The 26,689-nt window shown below is 37.8% G+C and overlaps 1 long non-coding RNA gene across 2 annotated transcripts in view; it reads right to left on the bottom strand.

Annotated features, from left to right (window-relative positions):
* Positions 1–26,689, bottom strand: part of LOC123611233 — a 261,551-nt gene that overhangs the window by 216,852 nt on the left and 18,010 nt on the right. Inside the window, exon 1 of one of the 2 annotated variants that reach the window (XR_006718498.1) lies at positions 2,446–2,680. The exons of the other annotated variant lie outside the window; for it this stretch is intronic. This is a non-coding gene — a long non-coding RNA (uncharacterized LOC123611233). Of the gene's footprint in view, positions 1–2,445; positions 2,681–26,689 lie in introns of those variants that run through there. 2 annotated transcript variants of the gene reach the window in all.

Genomic DNA, 26,689 nt, shown 5'->3' with positions numbered 1-26,689 from the left:
AAAAAAATTAAAAAAAAAAAAAACTGAGAACAAACTGAGGGTTGATGGGGGTTGGGAGGGAGGGGTGGGTGGGTGATGGGTATTGAGTAGGGCACCTTTTGGGATGAGCACTGGGTGTTGTATGGAAACCAATTTGACAATAAATTTCATATATTGAAAAAATAAATAAATAAACATTAAAAAATTAAAAAAAAAATAAAGACTGCTAGCCATCTAAAAACTCCATCCACCTATAAAAGTAGGGTGGAATTCAGCACACGGCTGCTCAGCTAACTACATTTTCCAGCCTCTCTTGCACCAAATGTGTCCATATAATTATATCCTCACCATGAAACAGGAAGGAGATGATGTGTGCCACTTTTGGTTCTAGGCCTTAACATTCCAGGTATGCCTACTCCATGCACTCTTTTCCCTTCCCATTGGCTAAAAACTGAATGTAGCAACAACACAGCTTTAGTCACTCAGATGATAGAAACACTTTGGGTATATGGCAAAACAACAAGATGGGAGGATCCTGTATACATAAATGACCTCATGGAGAAGACGTTTCTTATAATCTGGACTAATCAGATCAATACTAATATGTGAAATATAAACAAACATCCTCATGGGTCCCTTTTAAGTAGCGGCTAAGTTTCCCTAAACCAGGTTGTTCACTGGAAATGGCATTTAGGAGATGAGGCTTCACTAAGGGGAAGGAGTTAGCCATGTGAATATGTGAAGGTGAAGAAAGAGCATTAAGAGCATGCCAGGAACACATGCCATTACTGGAAAATTCAGGACCTTGGGAAAATTCAGCTGCTACATTAACACAAGAACCATAGGTACCAGTAAACCTTTGGCAGAGGGTTGGGAACTAGATCACAAAGTCTGAAAGGTTGAGGGTGAAAATAAAATAAGCCCAAGCATAGCCCAGACATAAGTCAAGAACCAGATCTGATGATCTCAGTCTTCTTCTGTGGGAAATATATAGCTTCTATTAACCAAAAGGTCAAAAGCCAAGTGGACAGCTAATGATAGGTAAATAAAAGTAGCAGGAAACATGGCAAGCATCTGGCCAGACAGTGAGTGTTTAAATAAACCAGAAAAGTCTAGCAATTTACTCATTCAACATAAGCCTTTTTTCTTAATTAAGATATTCTATTTGTGTGTATGTGATGGTTTCTGCCAGAATTCTGAATCCAGACCTTTTCTTGTTCCCCAGAGTGATAATATATCGCTATTTTTGCCTTAACAAGTTGAGAACTATTTCTTTGTTTTGTCATTCAAGTAACATCTATTGACCTATGCATAGTGATCTGTATGTGCCTGAAATTTCAAGCAGATTCACAAAACCATGTGCAGAAAGATAGGAGAAGGGAAAGAACATTTCACTACAAAAGGAGAATGTTGGCTTCTAATGATTTTTAAGCACCCTTAAGATACACATGAAAATCATTTTCTGAAAGGTTCTAAGACCCTCAAAGAATGATGAAGGAAGGCAAAAATGCAAAGGCCTGTGAGAATAATTAAGAACCAAGTGATCCAGAAGAGTAGACTAGACAGAATTAAGCAAACAGGAGGCCCTATCAGGGACACCAGAAGTTGGGAAAGATTGTACATAAGTCTAATTTTATATGTATCCCTTTGGGGCATAAGTCTAGGATGACTAATACAGAACCTGCAGGCAGAAATAAGTAGAAACACTAGGCAGGCATGTATAACAAAAAGAGCTTACCATATAAGCTAATTTCTTTTTATTCCACCTTCAGTGAAAATGGAGAAAATATTTGTTAATCACAGTGCCATTTTTTAAGTAAATGTCAACGGGCTTATTGCTCTCCATCTGTCATGCAGGACTATAAATATTCTTGCTATTTTTCATCTTCCCAGCTACCATTTTTCATCTTCTATCAGAGTGAAGGAAAAAGAAACAATGTTCTCTAGGTAGTCAGAAAGATTTATAAAATGCTAAGAGATCTAATTGCAAGTGTTGTTGTGATTGCTGTTCTGCCTATAGCAACAAAGTCTCCAGGTCTAGCAGACACCATGTCTGATCCTTCCCTTTAGCCTGTCAGGAGAATGCCTCTGAAAGACGTGGAGGGAACCATACCACTGCTCTGTTCTCTCCAGCAGAGTGAAAAGGGAAAGGTGGCTCCAGTGCTGCTGCAAAGCACCAGTACTTGCTAGAAGTTAACCATCATCCTGCTCCTCTAATGAAAAGCCTTCAACTTCCCTATTCTACTCAGGATTTAATAAGAACTCCAGAACATGGTTTAGAAAACCCTTTATCTCTACCCTTCTCTCCCAGCCACATTTTTCCATATACTCACCTCACATTCTTGAGTTCTGGTCATACGGAACTACTCAGAAATTCTCAGAAAGAAGCATTCTCTCTCTCTCTCTCTCTCTCTCTCTCTCTCTCTCTCTCTCTCTCCCCTCTCTCTCCATCCCCCCTCCTCCTACCTTCCATTCCTCCTTTGTTTCTTTAGACCTTGTGTTCAGCTTCTCTTGCCCCAGTGAACTTTCCTACTCATTCTTCAGTTCTCAACATAAATCCCACTCTTTCTGAGAGTCAGCCCTCCACACTTCCCAATCTGAGGGGATGTTCCATAGCATTCGTAATGCTCTGCCTCACCCCTACTGTGATATCGCAAATGTCTGTTCCAGAGCTACCTTTTACTTGTCTGTTTCCTCTCCAGCATCATGAGGATGGTTTTACATCTTGTTTACCATTGACCCATTAACATCTAGCTTAATGTCTGATATATATTAGACAATCAATAAGTATTTGTTCAGAGAATATGTTTAATTAAAAACAAATAAAGGCAATAAAGATAATTTTTAGGTAGCAAGAAATAAACTAAAGAATCTCAAATCAAATTTCTAAGTGCCATTTCTCAGTATGCCCAGATACTTTGGCTTCTGAATCATGCCTCATTTATCCTTCCTATATATTTTTACACTAGTATGTTTTTTTTGTTTTTGTTTTTGCTTTTGTTTTTGTTTTTTGAGAGAGAGAGAGAATGAGCAAGTGTGGGGCAGAGACAGGGGGAGAGAGAGACTCTTAAGCCTAATGCAGGGCTCAATCCCATGACCCTGGGATCATGACTTGAGTAGAAATCAAGAATCACACGTTTATCTGACTGAACCACCCACGTGCCCTACACTAGTTTTTTAAAAGGGAACCCTGTCAAAATAACACCAGCATTCTTCACAGAGCTAGAACAAATCATCCTAAAATTTGTATGGAACCAGAAAAGACCCTGAATTGCCAAAGCAATCTTGAAAAAGAAAACCAAAGCTGGAGGCATCACAATCCGAGACTTCAAGCTATACTACAAAGCTGTAATCATGAAGACAGTATGGTACTGGCACAAGAACAGACACTCAGATCAATGGAATAGAATAGAGAACCCAGAAATGGACCCACAAATGTATGGCCAACTAATCTCTGACAAAGCAGGAAGGAATATCCAATGGAATAAAGACAGTCTCTTCAGCAAGTGGTGCTGGGAAAACTGGACAGCGACATGCACAAGAATGAACCTGGACCACTTTCTTACACCACACACAAAAATAAACTCTAAGTGGATGAAAGACCTCAATGTAAGACAGGAAGCCATCAAAATCCTCAAGGAGAAAGCAGGCAAATACCTCTTTGATCTTGCCCTCAGCAGCTTCTTACTCAACACATCTCCAGAGGCAAGGGAAACAAAAGCAAAAATGAACTACTGGGACCTGATCAAAATAAAAAGCTTCTGCACAGCGAAGGAAACAATCAGCAAAACTAAAAGGCAACCGACAGAATGGGAGAAGATATTTGCAAATGACATATCAGATAAATGGTTAGTATCCAAAATCTATAAAGAACTTATCAAACTCAACACCCAAAAACCAAATAATCCAGTGAAGAAATGAGCAAAAGACATGAATTGACACTTCTCCAAGGAAGACATCCAGATGGCCAACCAACATATGAAAAAATGCTCAACATCACTCATCATCAGGGAAATACAAACCAAAACCACAATGAGATACCACCTCACACCTATCAGAATAGCTAACATCAACAACTCAAGCAACAACAGATGTTGGCGAGGATACGGAGAAAGAGGATCTCTTTTGCGTTGTTGGTGGGAATGCAGACTGGTGCAGCCACTCTGGAAAACAGTATGGAGGTTCCTCAAAAAACTAAAACTAGAACTACCCTACGACCCAGTAATTGCACTACGAGGCATTTATCCAAGGGATACAGGTGTGCTGTTTCGAAGGGACACATGCACCCCCATGTTTATAGCAGCACTATCAACAATAGCCAAAGTATGGAAAGAGCCCAAATGTCCATCGATGGATGAATGGATAAAGAAGATGTGGTATATATATATACAATGCAGTATTAACTTGGCAATCAAAAAGAATGAAATCTTGCCATTTGCAACTACGTGGATGGAGCTGGAGGGTATTATGCTAAGTGAAGTTAGTCAGTCAGAGAAAGACAAAAATGATATGACTTCACTCATATGAGGACTTTAAGAGACAAAAAAGATGAACATAAGGGAAGGGAAACAGAATATAAAAACAGGGAGAGGGACAAAGCAAAATAGACTCATAAATATGGAGAACAAACTGCAGGGGTTGTGGGAAGGGGGATGGGCTAAATGGGTAAGGGGAATTAAGGAATCTACTCCTGAAATCATTGTTGCACTATATGCTAACTAATTTGGATGTAAATTAAAAAAAATAAAATTAATAAAAAGTAAAAATTAAAAAAATAAAAGGCAACCCCGTGACCAGTAAAAAAGTAAAATTTGAATTATTTCTTTATGCAACTTGGTTAAATCATTCACTTGACACAAGTTTAAACAGCAAATATTAAAGTGTTAACTGCATAAGACATTTTCTGGGAAGATCATGAGAAGTTTACCACACACCTTTATATAACTCTGTTAAAGAAGAAAGAAATAGACATTAAAAGCAGGGGAGGGGGGGAGGCTTTTGACTCAAGTTGAGGCTTTAGCTCGACTTTTAATTTAATACCAGCGTTTGACACAAAGCTTCTAGGTTAAGTAACTAAGATACCAAAGAAAATGTATTCAACACATTTTCTCTTAGGTAAACTTGGTCCAATTCATTTATAAGTACTTTTTCTATTATATCCTTGGAGAAGCTTACAGAAGGGGACTCCAGCTGAGTCAAAATAGACAAGGAGCCACCATGACAATTCCCATCTTACACGCTTCCTTGGAAAATTTCTGTGGCTTATTCAAGTTCTTTCACATATAGCAGAATATGATTCATTTTTAAAAGAAATAAATAGCCATAAAATAAAAGAGCTGGTTATAAGTTTCACGAAACTCAAGATGCGCTATTCTAAAATAATGCTCTTTACTTAGGAGGCTACTTGTCCTCATTCCTCCCTTCATCCATTCAATAGTCCTCATGAAGAACCTTCTGTACTCAAGGCATTGAGGATTCTAAATAACAAGGCATGTGTCCTTATCCTTAAGATGTTCAAATAGTGTCACATATACTCTTAAAAATAATAATCACCGAAGATGGTAGGTACAGGAAGAGACTTTAATATTACCCACATAAGTATATTTTGGCTTTGAATAATCTACTGATGTGCATTTTGCTGATATTCATTAATATAAACATATTTTCCCTTCCCACCAGGATCTAAGTATCCTGACAGTACCTAACTTATACTGTTTTTATATCATTCATTGCATGGTTTCTCTAAATTTACCATGACTTACAGTAATAAATACAGTAATAGATTCAATGACACATATACATATATACATAACAAATGTTTCACAGAAATATACTTACCATTACTGCATCAATTTATTCTGGTGTTTTCTATTTTGAAATATTGTATATAGTCCATTTCATTTAGAAACAAACAAACAAACATATGATGATCATAATTCACTAATGATCTACAACCATGGTTTGGAAAAAAAACTATTTCCAAAAAAAAAAAAAAAAAAAGTTCTGTGAGAGTGACATCGCGAAGATGGCAAAATAGGCTATTCCTGACTTCATTCCCCCTCACAAGAAAAACAAATAACCATTCAAGAACAAGACACCATTGAGAGAATCCTGGAACACGGAGGTGAAACTGAAGAACACCACCCCCATCCCTCTCCCAGCACTACAGAGACCAAGACAGACTGCATTAGAAGGGTAGGAGAAGCAGCTATATGTTGAGCACATTGTCTCTCCCCAGCCCAGCACAGCACCAGGAGAAGAGACCCCTTTGAGCCTCTGGTTCCTCCAGTAGAAAAAAAAAGAATACAGAGAGGACGACCAGCCCCACCCCACTCGGCAATGTGGGTTGTTTTCTGGGAACCTCTTCTCTGATCTCACATAATGGAGACGGCAGGGGCATCTGCAGGGCTTGACTACCAGGAATCTGACTGGGACAGAAAAGTAGGGAGGGGCTTGCAACAACCAGCACATGGATCTTGGCAGACCAAATTTATACCTGCAGTACTCAAGTAGTAACCCCAACCAGCATCTTTGCTCATCCACAGAACCAAATCAGGGGCACACACTAACATGGGAACTCCTTGGAGTGCAAATCTGCCTGATGTGGATTCTCAAGCAAGGAGTCTTGCCCTAGGACCCTGTTTGCCCACACCAAGGTATGGAGCAATGTCACAACCCCATCTACTGTGGAGAGTGCCTTCCAGCCACATCTGACAAGGAGAACTGGCAACAACTCCTCAAAGCTGTGTGGCCCAGTAATGTTGGAGCCAAGAAGTGGGAAGGCAGAATTGATCACCCCAGAGCATAGCCAGTTCAGTGTGTGGAGGGTTTTCATGCTACACACAGGCAGGGGAATTAATTTCTAGCCAAGGCTGAGAGTAGCTCTATCCCAGACCCCACCTGGAAAGCTTGTTTGAGACATGAAAGTTGCCTGGAGTAGCCCCTCCCCTTCCTTCCAAGGCAAGGGAGTTGAGACACAGCCCCACCTACTGGAGAGGGTGTCTTCCAGTCCCATGTGACCCAAAGGGCTGGTGACAAATCCTGGAAGCTGTGTGGCCCAGCAATGCTCAACTCCGGAGAAGGGCAGGCAAAGCTAACAGTTTGTAAAGCAAAGCCAGTGGTCTTGTTTAGCCAGAGAACTTGAGGTACAGGGCAGCTTGAGTTAAGATAATAAACAGTTTTACCAGTCTTAGAGCTGCTTCCCCCACTGCACCCAGGAAAGAAATTCACATCCCTATGCATTGATGAACATAGCCTTCAACCTATCTGACTAAGGAACCTAACCAGAGCACACGGGAAACTGCATAGCCCATCTAACAATCCCTGCTTATTGTGGTGCTTGAACAAGACCACAGCTCATGGCTTCTCCCATCTGCAGAGCAAAACCAATGGCTTCACCTGACCAGAGAATTCAGTGCACACTCTGGTCTGAGTTGAATTTTCAAATGACAAGCTATGGTAATCACAAGGGAAAATCCTGTAGTAATCAAGCAAAAGAACATAATAAAGAAGTCAAAGCATAGTGATACCAAAAGATACCCAAACACATACACAAAAAGACAGAAGGATAAGAAACAAGAACAATGGACCTACAAAACTAGGAAACAGTAAATAAAATGGCAATTGTAAGTCTTTATCTATCAATAATTACTTTAAATATAAATGGATTAAATTCTCCAGGCCATGGGTCTTATTCTGCTGCCCTTCCAGGTAAGTTAATTCATAGCCCCATATACTACTGAGTATTGTGCCCATTCATGACCCATCTAGTAAGCCTGATCTGAAAATCCCAGCAACCATGAACCCATCTCACAGTACCACTCAGGTAGGAAACCGAACCATCAGTCATATCCAACTGTTCTCAACCAGTGGCACATCTTCCCTATCCCAATCAAAAACAGTTCCCAGGCTCAAACAGTTCCCTTGCCCCAAAACAGACCATAATAGCAGGTCCTACTGCCCAAGGCCATTACCAGCAGACACGACCAGAAATCCAAACTGAGCTGACTGATGAGAAATGGTCTCTGCCAAAGCAAACCTGTAAAGTCTGGAAAAATATTGACATTATAATTAAATTGTCAAAAGTCAAAGACAAAGAAAGAATTTTAAGAGTAGCAACAGAGAAGAAAGAAGTTACATACAAGAGAACACCCATAATACTATTGGTGGATTTCTCAACAAAAACTTCAGGCCAGGAGAAAATAGGATGACATACTCAAAATACTGAAAGAAAATAACTGTCAAGAGCAAAGATATCCTTCAGAAACAAAGGTTGAATCATTTTCCTGAACATACAAAAGCTAAGAGAGTTCATTACCACCAGACCCTGCCTTAGAAGAAATGCCACAGGTGTTTTTTTAAGTGGAAGTAAAAAAATGCTAATTAACATCATAAAAAAGGTTAAAAGGTAGCATAAATCTCACTCATAATGGTAAATATATAGTCATAGTTAGATTGTGCAATATGGTAATAGTGTTGCATAACTTACTTACAATTCTAAAAGTTAAAAAAAATAAGTGTAGCAAACATAACCATGACTACAATAATCTGTTATTAGTTACACAATATAAAAAGGATGTAAATTATAATAACAATAACCTAAAATGTGAGGTGGAGGAGAAGTAAAAGTGTAAAGATTAAAATTCTATTGAACTTTGGTAGTTATAAGTTTAAAATATGGTACTATAGGTTTAAAACATTTTATGTAAGCCTCATGGTAACCACAAGGGAAAGTCCTGTAATAATCATGCAAAAGAACAAAATAAAGAAGTCAAAGCATACTGATACCAAAAAGTACCAAAACTCACACACAAAAAGACAGCAGGATAAGAAACAAGGAACAATGCATCTACAAAACCGGAAAACAATAAATAAAATGGCAAGTAGTCCTTATCTATCAATAATTACTTCGAATATAAATGGATTAAATTCTCCAATTAAAAGACATATAATGATGAATGGATTTTAAAAAATCCAACAGGATGTAAATAAACATTAAAAAAAAAAAAAGGGGGCGCCTGGGTGGCTCAGTCGGTTAAGCGGCCGACTTCGGCTCAGGTCATGATCTCGCGGTCCGAGAGTTCGAGCCCCGCATCGGGCTCTGTGCTGACAGCTCAGAGCCTGGAGCCCGTTTCAGATTCTGTGTCTCCCTCTCTCTGACCCTCCCCCATTCATGCTCTGTCTCTCTCTGTCTCAAAAATAAATAAACATTAAAAAAAAAATCCAACAGGATGTTACCTATAAGAGACTCACTTTAGCCTTAAAGACATATATAGATTGAGAGTGAATGGACAGAAAAAGACATTTTGATACCTTTTGCAATGCAAAGCAATTGCAATGCAAATGGTAACCAAAACAAAGCAGGGGTAGCTATACTTATACCAAACAAAATAGACTTTAAACTAAAAATGGTAAAAAGATACAAGAAAGGTCATTATGTAATGATAAAGAGGGCAATACATCAAGATGAAACAACTGTAAATTATGCATCCAAAAACAGAACACCTAAATATATAAAGCAAAAACTACTAGAGATAAAAGGAGAAATGGCAGTAATGCAATAATTGGGGACTTGAATACTCCACTCTCCACAATGGATAGATCATCCTGAGAATCAATAAGGAAACAATGGTTTGAACAATACTGTAGACCAAATGGACCTAACAAATATATACAGAACATTCTATATGACAATAGCAGAATACACATTCTTGTCAAGAGCATATGGAATGTTTTCTAGACCATACATTAGGTCACAAAACAAATCTTAGCAAATTAAAAAAAAAAAAAAAACACTGAAATCATATCAATTTTCTTCTCTGACCACAATGGCATGAAACTAGAAATCAACAGAAGGAAAAATGGAAAACTCACAAACACATGGAACTTAAACAATACTTTCCTGAAAAATCAATAGGTGAAGAGAGGAAATTTAAAAGAAAAATAAAAAAGTTTTTTGAGACAAACGAAAATGGAAACACAACATACTGTAATTTACAGGATATAGCAAAATCAGTTCCACAAGGAACCCTTACATTAAAAGCAGGAAAGAAGCCAAACAAATACTTAACTCTATACTTAAGGAACTAGAAAAAGAAGAAATGGAGCCCTAATTTGGCAGGAGAAAGTAAATTATAAAGATTAGAGCAGGAAAAAATGAAATACAGACTAGGAAAACAATGGAAAAGATTAACCAAATTAAGACTTGATTCTTTGAAAAGATAGACAAAATTGACAAATTTTGTTTTAGCTAGACTAAGGAAAAAAGAGAAAAAACTCAAATCAACAAAATTATAATGAAAAAGGAAACATTACAACTGATACAACAGTAATTTAGAGAATCATAAGAAGTTACTATGAGCAACTATATGCAAACCAACTGGACAACATAGAGGAAATGGAAAAAACCTTAGAAATACACAACTTACTACAACTGAAGCAGGAGGAAATAAAATATCTGACTAGACCAATTACTAGCAAGGGAACTGAATCAGTAATCAAAAATCTCCAAATAAAGAGAAGCCTAGGGTGAGATAGCTTCACTAGTGAATTTTAGCAAACATTTAAAGAATTAACACCAATCCTCCTCAAACTCTTCCAAAAAATCAAAGAGGAGGGAACACTCCCAGGTTCATTTTATGAGGCCAAAATTATCCTGATACCAAAACCAGAAAAGTACACTACTAGAAAAGAACACTACAGGCCAATAACCCTACAATGAATACAGATGTAAAAATAAAATACTAGCAATAAAATACTATAAAAATAAATTACTAGCAAACTGAATTCAGCAGTACATTAAAAGGATCATTTATCAAGATCAAGTGGGATTTATCCCGAGGATGCAAGGATGGTTCAATATATGCAAATAAATCAATGAGATACATTACATCATTATAATGAAATAAAAGAATCATATGATTGTGTCAGTAGATATATAGAAAGCATTTGAAAAAATTCAACATCCATTTATTATAAAAACTCTTAACAAATTAGGCATAGGAGAAACATATCTTAACATAATAAAAGCCATATATGACAAGCCCACAGCTAACATCATAGTCAATGGTGAAAGGCTGAAAGCTTTTCCTCTAAGATTAGGAATAAGACAAGAGTGAGTGAGGGTGCCCACTTTCACCACTCCTACTCAACATAGTGCTGGAAGTCCTAGCTAGAATAATCAAGCAAGGAAAAGAAACAAAAGTTATTAAAATTGGAAAGGACAGAGTAAAATTGTCTCTATTTGCAGATGACAGGATTTTATATACAGAAAATCCTAAAGACCAAAAACCTGCTAGATATAACCAATGAATTCAGTAGAGTTGCAAGATACAAAATTAACATGCAAAAGTCAGTAACATTTCTATACACTAACAATACATTTTCTGAAAAATAAATAAATAAATTGACCCCATTTACAATAGCATCAAAAACAACACAATACTTAGAGATAAATTTAACTGAGGAGGTAAAAGATTTCTACTCTAAAAATCATAAGACATTGATGAAAAAAATTAAAGGAGATACAAATAAATGGAAAGATAACATGGCCAATGATTGGAAGAATTAGTATTATTAAAATGTCAATACTACCAAAATCCATTTATAGATTCAGTGCAATCCCTATCAAGATTCTAATGGCATTTTTTTACAGATTTTTTTTTTACAAAAATCACTCCAAAGATAAAGCAAGAATTCTGAAAGCCTCTAGGGACCAAAGGTCCTTAACCTACAAGGATAGACACATAAGTAGCAGCCCTGTCCACTGAGACTTGGCAGGCCAGAAGGAAAAGGCAGGAAATATGCAATGTACTAAATAGGAAAAGTATGCAGCCAAGAATCCTTTATCCAGCAAAGCTGTCATTTAGAATAGAAGGAGAGATAAAGACTTTCCCAAACAAAATCTAAAGGAGTTTGTGACCACTAAACCAGCCCTGCAAGAAATTCTTAGGGGGACTCTCTGAGTGGAAAGAAGCAAAGACTACAAAGGACCACAAAACATCACCAGAAACACAGTGACACTAAATTCATATCTTTCAATAATCACTCTGAATGTAAATGGACTAAATCCCCAATAAAAAGACACAGGGTATCAGAATGAGCAAAAAAACAAGATCCATATATATGCCACCTACAAGAGACCCATTTTAGACCTGAGAACACCTGCAGATTGAAAGTGAGGGGAAGGAGAACCATATATCATGCTAATGGACATCAAAAGAAAGTCGGAGTAGCCATACTTATCTCAGACAGACAGACTTTAAAACAGACTGTAATAAGGGATGAAGAAAGGCATTATATAATAATTAAGGGGTGTATCCATCAAGAAGAGCTAACAACTGTAAACATTCATGCCACCAACATGGGAGCACCCAAATATATAAGTCGATTAATCACAAACATAAACAAACTGATTGATAATAATACCATTATTGTAGAAGACTTTAATACTCCACTTAAAACAATGGAAAGATCATCTAAGCAGAAAATCAACAAAGGAACAATATCTCTGAATGACACACTGGACCAGATGGACTTGACAGATATATTCAGAACACTTCATCCTAAAGCAGCAGGGTATACACTCTTCTCAAGCGCACATTGAACATTCTCCATATCACATATTGGGTCACATATCAGCCTTCAACAGGTACAAAAAGATAATAAACATACCATTCATATTTTCAGATCACAACACTATGAAACTTGAAGTCAACACTAGGAAAAATCTGGAAACCCCTCAAATACACAGAAGTTAAACAACATCCTACTAAAGAATGAATGGGTTAACCAGAAAATTAAAGAATAGATTTAAAAAATACATGGAAGCAAATGAAAACATGACAGTTCAGACCCTTGCAGATGTAGCAAAGGCAGGCCTAAAAGGAAAATACATTGCAATCCAGGCCTATCTAAAGAAGCAAGAAATGTCCCAAATACACAACATAACCTTACACCTAAAGGAGCCAGAAAAGGAGTAGCAAATAAAGCCCAAAGCCAGCAGATGAAGGCAAATAATAAAGATTAGAGCAGAAATAAATGATATAGAATAAAAAAAAACAGTAGAACAGATCAATGAAACTAAGAGCTAGTTTTTTGAAAGAATAAACAAAATTGATAAATACCTAGCCAGACTTCTCAAGAAGAAAACAGAGTGGACCCAAATAGAAAAAAATCACAAATGAAATAAGAGAGGTCACAACCAACACCATAGAAATACAAGCAATTATAAGAGAATAAGATGAAAAATTATATGCCAACAAAATGGACAATCTGGAAGAAATGGACAAATTCCTAGACACTCAAACAATACCAAAACTTAAACAGGAAGATGTAGAAAATCTGAACAGGATCATAACCAGCAAAGAAATTGAATTGGTTACCAAAAATCTCCCAACAAATAAGAGTCCTAGGTCAGATGGCTTCCCAGGGGAATTCTAACCAGACATTTAAAGAAGAGTTAATACACATTCTTCTCAAACTCTTCCAAAAAATATAAATGGAATGAAAGCTTCCAAACTCATTCTATGACACCAGCATTACTTTGATTCCAAAACCAGACGAAGACTGCACTGAAAAGGAGAATATCAGGCCAATATCCCTCATAAATATGGATATAAAAATTCTCAAGAAGAACTAGCAAATCAAATTCAACAGTGCATTAAAAGAATTACTCACCATGATCAAGTGGGATTCATTCCTGGGCTGCAGGGCTGGTTCAATATTCACAAATCCATCAATATGATATACCATATTAATAAAAGAAAGGATAAGAACCATATGATCCTTTCAATAGATGCAGAAAAAACATCTGGCAAAATACCACATCCTTTCTTGATGAAAACCCTCAAGAAAGTAGGGATAGAAGGAATATACCTCAAACATCATAAAAGCCACACATGAAAGACCCACCCCTAATATCATACTCAATGGGGAAAAACTGAGAGCTTTTCCCCTGATATCAGGAACCAACAGGGATGTCCACTCTCACCACTGTTGTGAGGCTAGAAGTCCTAGCCTCTAGCCTCAGCAATAAGACAAGAAAGAAAGAAAGAAAGAAAGAAAGAAAGAAAGAAAGAAAGGGCATACAAGTCAGAAACAAAGGAGTCAAACTTTCACTCTTCACAGATGACATGACACTCTACATGGAAAACCCAAAAGATGCCACCAAAAAAACTGCTAGAACGGATACATGAATTCATCAAAGTTGCAGGATAGAAAATCAATGTACAGAAATCATTTGCATTTCTATACACCAAAAATGAAGAAGCAAAAAGAGATACCAAGGAATTGATCCCATTTACAATTGTACTGAAAACCGTAAGATACTTAGGAATAAACCTAACCAAAGGGGTAAAAGAAAACTATAGAAAGCTTATGAAAGAAATTGAGGAAGACACAAAGAAATGGAAAAACATTCCCTGCTCATGGAATAGAAGAACAAATATTGTTAAAATGTTAATCATACCCAATATTCAATGCAATCCCTATCAAAATAACATCAGCTTCTTCACAGAGCTAGAACAAACAATCCTAAAATTTGTATGGAACCAGAAAAACCCTGAATAACCGAAGTAAAGTTGAAAAATAAAACCAAAGCTGGAGGCTTCACAATTCTGGACTTTAAGCTGTATTACAAAGCTCTAATCACCAAAACAGTATGGTACTGGCATAAAAACAGACACATAGATGAATGGAGTAGAGTAGAGAACCCAGAAATGGACCCACAAATGTATGGTCAACTAATCTTCGACAAAGCAGAAAAGAATATCCAATGGAAAAAAAGACAGTCTCTTTAGCAAACAGTTCTGGGAAAACTGGACAGTGACATGCAGATGAATGAAACTGGACCACTTTTTTAGACCATACACAAAAATAAATTCAAAACGGATGAAAGACCTAAATGTGAGACAGGAAACCATCAAAATCCTGGAGGAGAAAATAGGCAGCAACCTCTTTGACCTTGGCCTCAGCAACTTCTTACTAGACATGTCTCTGGAAGGCATGGGAAACAAAAACAAAAATGAACTACTGGGACTACATCCAGATAAAATGCTTCTGCCCAGCTAATGAAACAATCAATAAAACTAAAAGGTAACCAACCGAATGGGAGAAGATATTTGCAAATGACATATTGGATAAAGGGTTAGTATCCAAAATCTATACATAACTTATCAAATTCAACACCCAGAAAACAATCCAGTGAAGAATGCCAAAAGACATGAGCAGACACTCTTCCAAAAGAAGAAATCCAGATGGATAACAGATGCATGAAAAGATACTCAACATCACTCATCATCAGGGAAATACAAATCAAAATCACAGTGAGGTACCACCTCACACGTCAGAATGACTAAAATTAACAACTCAGGAAACAATAGACGTTGGTGAGGATGCAGAGAAAGGGGAACACTTTTGTACTACTGGTGGGAATATAAACTGGTGTAGCTATTCTGGAATATAGTAAGAAGGATCCTCAGAAAATTAAAAATAGAACTACCCTATGACTCAGCAATTGCACTACTAGGTATTTATCCAAAGGATACAAAAATGCTGACTCAGAGGGGCACATGCATGCCAATATTTATAGCAGCACTATCAACAATAGCCAAATTATGGAAAGAGCCCATTCATCGACTAATAAGTGGATAAAAAAGATGTGGTGTATATACATATATACAATGGAATACTACTCGGGGATGAAAAACAATGAAATCTTTCCATTTGCAACAACGTGGAAATAAGCAAAATAAGTCAGCCAGAGAACGACAGATATCATACGATTTCCCTCATATGTGGAATTTTGAGAAACACAACAGATGAACATAGGGGAAGGGAAGGAAAAATAAGATAAAAACATAGAGGGAAGCAAACCATAAGAGACCGTTAAATACAGAGAACAAACTGAGGGTTGTTAGAGGGGAGGTCTGGGGGGATGGGTTAAATGGGTAATGGGCATTAAGTAGCACACTTTTTTGGGTGAGCACTGGGTGTCATATGTAAGAGATGAATCATACTCTGAGCAGTTCATGAGAGCACAATTCTGTGCTGCCAGCTCAGAGCCTGGAGCCTGCTTGGGATTCTGTGTCTCCCTCTCTCTCTGCCCCTCCCCATTCATTCTCATTCTCTCTCTCTCTCTCGATAAATAACCATTGAAAAAAATTTAAAAAAAAAAAGAAAGAACTCCTAGAATTTACATGGAACAACAAAGACCCAAAGTAACCAAAGAAATCCTGCAAAAAAAGAACAAAGCAGGGGCATTACACTTCCTGATTTCAAGCTATCCTAAACAACCATAGTCATCAAAACAGTGTGATACTGACGTAAAAACAGACAAATAAGCTAATGGAACAGAATTGAGAGCCAAGAAATAAACGTAAGCATATGCAGTCAACTAATATTTGACAAGGGAGCCAATAATACTCAATGGAGAAAAAACAATCTCTTCAATAAGTGGTTCTTGGATAATTGCATATTCACATGTAAAAGAATGAAACTAGATCCATATCTTACACTACTCACAAAAATTAACTTGAAACTGATTAAAGGCTTAAATGTAAGACTTGAATTCCCTAACTCCTAAAATAAAACACAGAAATAAAACTTTTGACATAGATTTTGGTAATGATTTTTCTTCTTTTCTTTAACTTTATTTTTGAGTGAGTGAGAGAGAGAGAGAAAGAGAGAGAGAGAGCATAAGCATGGAAGGGGCAGAAAAAGAGAGGGAGGGAGAGAGACAGAGAATCTCAAGAAGGCTCCACATTGTCCATGCAGAGCCCAACACGGGGCTCAATCCCACAAACTATTAGAACATGACATGAGCTGAAATCAAGAGTCAGATGCTTAACTGACTGAGTCACCCAGGAGCACTTGGTTTTTCTTAACATGACACCTAAAGTACAAGCAACAAAAGGAAAAATAAACAGGTAGGACTACACCAAACTAAAAAGTCAGTGCACAGCAAAAGAAATCATCCACAAAATAAGACAACCTAAGAAATTGGGGGAAAAAATGTTTGCAAACCATATATCTGATAAAAGGTTAATATACAAACTATAATGGGCAAAGGACCTGAAAAGACATTTCTCCAAAGAAGATATACAAAAAGCCAACAGGTACATGAAAAGATACTCAACATCACCAGTTCTTAGGGAAATGTAAATTAAAACCACAATGAGATAACACCTCAAGCCTGTTAGAATGGCCATCATCAAAAGACAAGATAACAAATGCTGACATGGATGTAGAGATGAGGGAATACTTGTGCACTGTGGGTGAAACTATACACTGGTACAGTCGTTATGGAAAACAGTATGGAAGATCCTCAAAAAATTTAAAATAAACCTATTATATATAACCCAGCAATTCTACTTCTGGGAACATATGAGAAGGAAATTAAAACACTATGTTCTTAACAGCTTTACATACAATAGCCAAGATACGGAAACAACCAAAATGTCCATCAATGGATGAATGGATGAAGAAGTTGTGGCATGTACACACAATAGAATATTACTCAGCCATAAAAAAGAAAAAAAAATCTTACCAGTTGTTACAACGATGGATGGAACTTGAAGGCATTATATTAAGTGAAATAAGTCAGAGATAGACAAATACTGTATAATTTCACTTAAGTTTGGAATCTAAAACCGAACTCATAGAAAAAGAAATCAGACTTGTGGTTACCAGATATGGAGGGTGGAGGGAGGAGGAATTGGAAGGTGGTCAAAAAGTACAAACTTCCAGTTATAAGATAAACAGTTACCAGGGATGTAATGTACACCATGATGACTATAGCTAACACTGCTGTATAACATAAAGGAAAATTGTTAAGAGAGTAAATCCTAAGAGTTCTCAATCACAAGGAGATTTCTTTTCTTTTCTTTTTTTCTTTTCTTCTTTTTTCCTTTATTGTATCTATGTGAGAAGATGGACACGGCTGCACCTATGGTGGTAATCATTTCACAATATACGCAATTAAAAACCATCATGCTTATACCTTAAACTTATACAGTGACGTATGTCAATTATTATCAATAAAACTTGGGGCAAAAAGATCTGCAAAGTATTAACAGAACATGTATAAAATACTTGGTGAGTGATCACATGGCTGAAGGTAGTAGAGCATAAAGATTACAATTCAGGATCTGCAATGAGACAGATCTGAATTTAAATCCACGCTCCACCAATGATTGGCTATATAACCCTGAACAAGTTACTCAACCTCTTTAAGCTTCAATGTCTTCATACCAAAAATGAAAATGGTGAAAATAATAGTATCTACCTGTTGAGAGAGTACAAGAGATCATGCATATTAAATTATTTACTATAATGCAAAGTATATGGTAAGTATCAAGCAAATGTTAAATTTTAAAAACCTATCCAAAGAAATGGAAGTAAGACTTGAGACGAAAATTAAAAGTAATTTGACCTTAGCCAATTTCAACAAGATAATATTGGGGGATGGAGGCTTCAAGTGGATATTTTACAAACTATCTAAGTAAACATATATATTTCATAAAGTAAGGAGATATGAGAATGAGTTGCCAAGGTAGACAGATCCTTTTGTGTTGAGATGCCGAAGAGAATAGCATTTCATTTATTTAATGTGGCTTCTTAAATATGGTCAAAAGAGGAACGTGGAGAAAAAAAATGGGAGAGATAACATTGTTGAGGTTTCTCCATGTCTTATGATCCTGCAGATGATGTTTGACAAACCAAGAATGGACAAAATTCCTCCCAATACTGCACTCAAATAGCTGAACCGGGTCCTGACCCCTGTAGCCTGACCATAGGGCTAATTTGTATAGCATCACAGTGGCATTTTGCCTGGATTATGCCCACTGTTTACTCCATCATCTATAACAACTTGGCTGCAAAGACTCACCTAAAACATAACGTAAAGCAGCCTCTTTACCATGACCCCTTACTTTGGGATCTGCCACACAGAGCATTCTAGGGCTTTGAGACAGAGCAAATTTAAGAGGTTCACTCCTAAACTTTCCTAAAGAAGCCAGGCCAATCAATTTTATATTATCATTTCCCTCACCCAAAAGTGTTCCACTACCCTAGAATTAGCTCGTGTAGAGACACGGTCCACAGGACTAAGAAACTTGACTTCTGCAGGACATTTTTAACACAGCCTCCAGGAAAATTAACTAAATAGTCTTGTGCTCTCCAAGCAGGGGATGTGCAGATGAGGCACAGTTGTAGCTTGCATCCCCCAAATCCTAAGGCAGCTAAGTGGTGAGGAAATAAAACTCACTCTTGGAATACATGTAGCAACTTGGTACTGGAGTTGGTTACACAGAGAAGCTCTGACAAAGATGATTCCAGTGAAGTGTGACCCACTTACCCACAAGACTTTGATATGCATGCACTGGCCTTTTGGACCTGCCTACCCTACCAGTTGGAGAATAAATAAATGAACAGGAAGATTATAGTTCCACTGCAGTCCCAGAATTAAACAGGCAAATGGCAAGGATTCAGCATAGAGCTATATGATGCATAAGTAATCAGACAGAGACTATATGTCCATTCAGCTGGAAGCAGAGTCTGGCTGCTACTTAAAATATCAGCGGGAGTGTCGATCTACCATGTTTCCAACATTTTTTGAAAAATGTTCAAGCAGCCAGATAAATCACTCTGTGGCTCACCCCTGCTACTTGTGGATTGATAATGTTTATAAACAGCTGTGTTAACATCCTCAAGAATCCAAGGAAACATCCTTACTGCACTGAAGAGCTTTTATGGTTTATACATCTAGCAATGGACAGGCAGGTCTTTTCATTCAGACGGCTGTGTTTCTAGCATCTGGGTTATGACAAGAGCCAACGATTCTTTTTGGGTAGTCAGTGGTAGCCAGTGGTTGTCACTCTAACCCTGCCGTAACACAAAGGATCTCCAAACAGATTTTAACTTCCTCTATCTGGGTATTTGCAATGGTAGAACAAAGAATACATATATTTGTCTTAAGACACTTTACATCTGAGCCCTGGCTACCTTTCACCTACCTCTTCACCAGCACTCCATTCTAAGCACACACTGAATCAGTACTATGCCCTGGATGGGCTATGTTCTGCAGCGTCTCTGAGTCCATGCATGAGCTACTAAGTGCCTTGCTAGAATGTTGTACATCCCTCTCTTATCCACCTGGAGGACACCCACTTATTTTCATCCCCCAGCTCTAAAACTACATACATATCTTACCCTTTTCCCACTAGGAAAGAATTTCCCAGTAGGAAGAATTTAAAGACTTTAATACACATTCTAGACTATGAGCCTCTTGAGAACAGGGAACACATCTCAAGAGATTTGTATCTCCATTTGTAGCTAGTACTGTTTCTGGCATGTGGTATGTAGGTAATAAAGGACTGTTACAGGAAGAATTTTTAGGTGAATGTTACTATCTCTTCTTGCCTAAAAATAAGGTAGGGAAGACTGGGGAGTGTCCACGAAGGAATGTGAAAGTAGAGGACCATCTATCGGATTGGACACCATGGGAATCTCAGGGAAGGTGAGGTTTTTTTCCTTTCCTTTGTTGCAGCTGTTATGCTTGGAAGTGGCCACTCTCCAGCAACACAACATTATTTTTTCTATCAGAGTCTCTAATTATGGCCCAAGAAGGGCTTCCATGGATCTCTTTACCCATCCTGGATTTTCCCACAAACACATAATTTTCATAATATTCTCAGAGATGTTCAAAGCCCAAAAAAGATTACAGGCCACTATCCAGAAGAGTTGTTTTTCTTGTTTGTTTTTTTTTTAATTTGGACATGTCAGGAAATGTATTCCATCATGCTTATGTTGTTTAGGAGAATCTAAGTGACAGGGGAAAAGTGTAAAAAGCACTGTAATAGACCACTTTACTCAATGTAAAGGTTATACTCCGTATGTTTTCACTAGAATAAGGAAGTGACTGTAAAGAGAAGGAAGGGTTCCTCCTCTCTATAAAGTTTCTATAGGGCAGTAGTGTTTCAACTAAGAGGCAATGTGATACATGAATATTGGACTTAAGTCAGAAAGTCTATGTTGCCTCTTACTAGCCACGTAACTTTGGACCACTCATTTAGTTAGTTCTGTGCCTCAGTCTCCCCATATGTCCTATGAAGATATGGCCTTTCTCTGTGGCATGTTTGGAAGATTCAGTCAAGATACAGTGGATGAAAGCATTTTCCCAAATCATAAGGCACTACACTATTGGATATAAAAACAGTATTGGAAATCGTGAGTCAGGTACACATAACAGTCTGTGGTGCGATCCATTATTTCCCTCAGTCTGTTTTGTTTTATTTTCCTGGCTCTTAGTAATCCAATCCAAGGTCTTTTATGTTCATTTAATAACATTTCTTGTCAAATTTATCATACATAAAGTTTCATATGCAACCAGCACGAGAACTGCAGCTGGCAGCTAGTGTTCTTTTCAGAAAGGGGCAGGCATAGAATGGTAACTTCATTCTAGCCCAAAGCAGGCAGGCTTTCTTGTTAAAGTCTCTCCTGGAGGTGGAACATTTCCACATTCACATCATTTTTTTCTTTCAAAGCCTCTCCCCTGAGCCCTCTGCAGCTTGTCCATGGTACGCAATTCTGAATCACCCTACCACTTAGGACACTGGGATCTGGAGGCAGTAGCAAATGTATTTCACATTCAAGAGGAGAAACATTAGCGAGCACAGCATTTAATATGCTGTATGCCGCCAGGATCAGGGGCTTAGACTTTCCATTTCGGCTTCACCGGTTAGACTGCAATCTGAACAAGAGTGTGCAGTGATGCAGTGTGTTGGCGCTCGTCTGTGCCAAGCAGCAGTTTTATCATCAGTAAGGAAGTATTAAGTGAACCCCAGGGATAGCATATGTATTGTATTTAGAGGAAGGGGTGAAAATCCATCAACGCTGTGTAATTTAAAAGGTTTTCATGCTGTTTGCAGGAAGCTATAAGCTTAGATTCCTTTGTCCCAGTTAAAGAGAAAATGGTTCTAGTAAAGAAAGATGGATTTAAAATAGTGGTTACCATGGAGTGAACTTAAGTGATAAAGGAAGACAGATAGCATAATGGACATTGCCCAGCACATTAAAGGAACCACACATTTCGTATTTGCAGAAGAACACAAGTTGGGAATTCTGAGCTCGACACCCATTCAAATGAATCTTTTTATTGCCTTTGATTACACAATCTTTTAGTCCCTCCTTGTCAGTTCCCAGTTGTCTCCTATTAGAGGAGAATTACAATCAGTCTTTATGCCAGGAAAGCATAAACTTGAGGGAAGAGAAAGGACAAACAGAATGGGGCAAATGATAAGAAGAAAGAGATATATGAGTCAAGATTTCATTATGCAAGTTAGATTTGCACTCTAGTGCCAGGAATAAATAAGCATAAACAAGATCCCAGACTCTCTTCATATACAAATGATTATAAATTCATTCGACTCTATAGTCTTATTGCCTGATTCACCCTGTTTTCTTTGAATCTGTTCAGTTCTCTGCCACCAGGCTTTGATATCACCATCCCTTCTATCTGTAATATCCTGCTGTCAAGATAGCACCCACTGAAACCCTCTCCTTCCTCATGAAATGAGGGTGAAATCAAGTGCCATCTTCTCAGAGGCTTTCCCATATCCCACCACTTGGAATTAATCTCCCCAGCAAACTGTTTTTACCTATAGTTTAGCACAGTATAGCACAATGTAAGTGGTTTAAAGAATTGGTGTTCATGGAGATGTTAAGGTGCCTCCCACCAAATTACATGCTTGGAGGGCAGATGCCATGCCTTAATCATCTGGAGCGTCTAGAGGTTGGCACACTGTTGGTGCACAGTATGCATATGCTATACCGGGATGCAGGCAGCGGCCAACCTGGAGCCATCCCATTGTGACTAATCAACACATCAGACGAGCTCATGAATCCCCAAACCTCTTTGCCTTTTCCGAGAAGGGTTACTATTCCCTCAACTCCTACTTAATCCCCACCCCCAGTGCTACCACTTCTAACCTTGAGACACTTAAGCTCAATCTTGTGAGGTATGTCAGTAACTTCTTTTGAAGAACCACCTAAACTGAAATTCATTTAAATATTACAAATATAATGAACACTTATTCTAGCCTTTGGTGATTGTGAGGATGTCCACAACCTTTAAAATTGAAAAAAGCTTTTAATCACTTAAATATATATATATATATATATATATATATATATATACACATACACACACACACACACATATATATATGTGTGTGTGTGTGTATGTATATATATATACATATATATATATACATATATATATATATACATACACACACACACACATATATATATGTGTGTGTGTGTATATATATATATATATATGCATATAGTTTATTTAGTGCATGGTTTGTTGTAAGAAATTTACATACATTAATTTATCCTCATAACAACTGTATATGGTAATATTATTTCCATAACTATTATATATGGTAATACTATTGTTTCCACTTTAAAGATAATGCAAACTGAGGCACAGAGAGTTTAAGTGCCTTTCCTAGTTCCTGCCACTCATAAGTAGTGGAGGCAGGCTTTCCATTTTGGAAATCTGGCTTCAGAGTGTAAAACATACACTTAATCACTGCACAGACGGAGAAATAAAGTTCTATGAAATTCAGACACCAATACAGAAAAAGTAGGTTTTTTTTTAAATTGTGTATGATATCAAAGCTGAGATCAGGACCTGGGGGCTAAAGACTAGATATGGTAGATCCTGCTTTTTGCCATATATTCAGAACAAGCTTAGTGGACCGAGATTGACACAGTTTCCAATTACTTACAGGATTAGAGAGATAATTCATTATGACAAATGATACAAATTTGTTTACTTGCACACCAACATGTATTTTTAATAAAAACAAAACTTCACTTATACAGAAGAAATACATCCAGACCCTTTTCTAACACTCAGGAATTAACAGAATTGTAGTTCAAGCTCTTCCTAGAATTTTCAGTCCTTTAAAAACATCCGTTTTCCTGGAAAGATATGGAGTTCTCCTCAAGAATGATACAGTAGATCAATATGGGATGGGGACATCATTCTGTTAGGAATACAGTCCCCTGCATGCAGTCTTTTGATCCCACAGGGCCACATAAGAATGGGCCATGGGCTGAGAACACATCCTCACCAAGAGATGAGGAGTCCAAACGGCCTATGCTGGATGCACACAGGCCAACTGCCCTGCATTGGTTGCTAGCACGGACCTGCTGGCCACAGGGGACCAGTGCACACTACCAAAGCTGATTTTGCTCTCTCTCTTCTCTATGTGAGTAAAACATGTTCCATGCAGTGCTTGACCACAGTGTGTTTTCCTTAGAGACTCTGATGCTAAGATGCAATAGGCATAAGAGTTCAGACTTCTACTCCTGATGACAGGCAATAGATGCCTCTTGCTCAACACCTGCACTCTCTGGGACCTAATTTGCACAGGTTTCTTTGTTCTTCCTTCTATGGGGCCTGCTTCTCACCCACCTCCAACCCCCTTCCAAGGCCTTTTCCTCAATGAATCCTCCTGGTTCTTCAAAACTCATCTCAAGCACCTTCTCCTTGACCATCATTGCATCTGGATGTACCTCCTCAGAGTTCCTACAGGACCTGGTTCATACCTCAGTCATAGCAATCAGCATGTTCAACTAGAATAGCCCATTAACTTATAGCCTTTCTCTCTAGACTATGAGCTCACGGGAGTAGGTACCAGATCATATTCAGGTTTCATTACCAGGATCTTATACTGTGCCTGGCACACAGTAGGCATTTTTTCCTTCAGCCAAAACATAGGTATTAAATACCTAATGTGTTGCAGGCCATATGCTAGATTGGATATATCATAATGAACAAAAATATACATGATCCTTGCCTTCAAGGAACTTACAAACTAGCAGTTTGTAAGATCAACCAAATAATCACAGCAAAATGAGCCAGTGTCAAAATACAACTGACATGACTGTTGGATAAGGTGTACTCAGGATACACAATAGAGGAAAATGAAATAAAACAAAGAGAAAATGTTTTACAAAAAAAGATCGGGGCGAGGCGGTGGGAGGGTTCCCCCAGGGAAGTAGCCACTGAACTAAGTTCTGAAAGAAGAACTAGCCAGAGTGTTCCAGGCTAAAGAACACCACAGGCAAAGGTCCTTGAGACAGAAGAGAGGACAGCATATGTATTCTGAGAAGGCTGGTGCAAACAGAGCAGAGAAAGCAAGGGGAGCACATGATGAACAAAGGACAGAGATGGCAGAGATCAGATCCTACATGGGGCCTTGTAGTACCAAGACTTTTTCTTTATCCTAAGAGCACTAGGAAACATATAATCAAACAATCACCTTTATGTTTCAAGATGATTCCTCTGCTGCACTACAGACGGAGAAGGAATGGATGGGTGAGGAAGTGGTACATGTGGATAGAAGAGTCACTTAGGAGACTACCAACAATATTTAGTAGAAGACTTGGACTGGAATGGCTACCAGGGAATGGAAAGGAACGGATGGATCCAAAAGACATTTAAAAGGTAAATATCTGCATATTGGTGACAGATATGATTCAATAAAAATGCGTTGAATTAGTAAAGGGTTGGGATAGGAAGAGTAATTTGTTAAGCTTAATGGAAGTTGACCCTCTTCCAGAAAGAAAGAGACAGAGAGAGAGAAAGAGAGAGAGCAGTGAACTCAGTAATGAAGCATCCTTAATCCATCACAAGTTTTGTTCTCTCAGGGGAGCTTCCCATCCATTTTTTCTCTCAGTAATCTTTCTGAGGCCTGCCTGAAGGGGAGTGTTCCCATCAGCAATGGGATTGGACCAGGTAGTTCCTGGCTAAGGGTTTTGTTTTGGTTTGGTTTTTGTTTGTTTGTTTGTTTGTTTTACTTTACAGGTAAAATCTCAGCTATAGCTCAAGTAAAATGTGTCTAGCTTCCCTTAGCTGTTGTCCCCAAAAACCCCTTGTATCCTCATCCCTTGGTAGCTGGTTCAACACCCGCCTATGGGGCCTTCTTGAACCCAGCTATGATGCTTAGGGTTTTCTCTCTTTAAAAAATAAAAATAATTTATTAGAAATCATCACCACCCTTGCCTTTATACACACTGTTTCCCATTATAAACACAATATATGTTAATTGACCTGGAAACACAGAATAAGATAAAGAACAAAATAAAAACAATCTGATTTCCCCACTAGAGAAAAATAGAAAACAACACTATTATCTGGAAATGCTGTGAACAGTTGTAGTTAAAAGCTTAGGCTATAGAGTTAGACAAGCATTTTGGTCTTTATCCTCACAGCACTGAAAAATCAAATAATCAGATTTATGTTTCAGGGTGATTTGTCTGTTGCAGTATAGACAGAAAAAATAGATGGGTGAGGTGGTAATATGCTTGGATGTTGAAAGATCAATTAGCAGCCCAAAGTCCAGCTCCAATGGTAGTAATTAAGAATCTGTGGGGAAATTATTAATAAGGCAAAGTCTCAAGTTCCTCACATGTATAGGTGAATGGTGCTAGTACCTGTTTGGGGGCCAGTGTGTGCAAATTCCTTAACATAATACCCAGCACATAAGTCTTCACTAAATGCCTAGACATTCTTAATATTTAGTATGCTACCTTGCATTTTTATAACAAAAGCACTTTTTTTTAACATTATTGTCACCTTTTCACATTTTCTTAACAATTCCTTGAAAGCATTATTTGTAGTGGTTGCATAACA

Source organism: Leopardus geoffroyi, chromosome C2 (assembly GCF_018350155.1).
Source record: "Leopardus geoffroyi isolate Oge1 chromosome C2, O.geoffroyi_Oge1_pat1.0, whole genome shotgun sequence".
Lineage (NCBI taxonomy): Eukaryota > Metazoa > Chordata > Mammalia > Carnivora > Felidae > Leopardus > Leopardus geoffroyi.
This window is presented reverse-complemented; position numbering and strand designations above follow the sequence as displayed.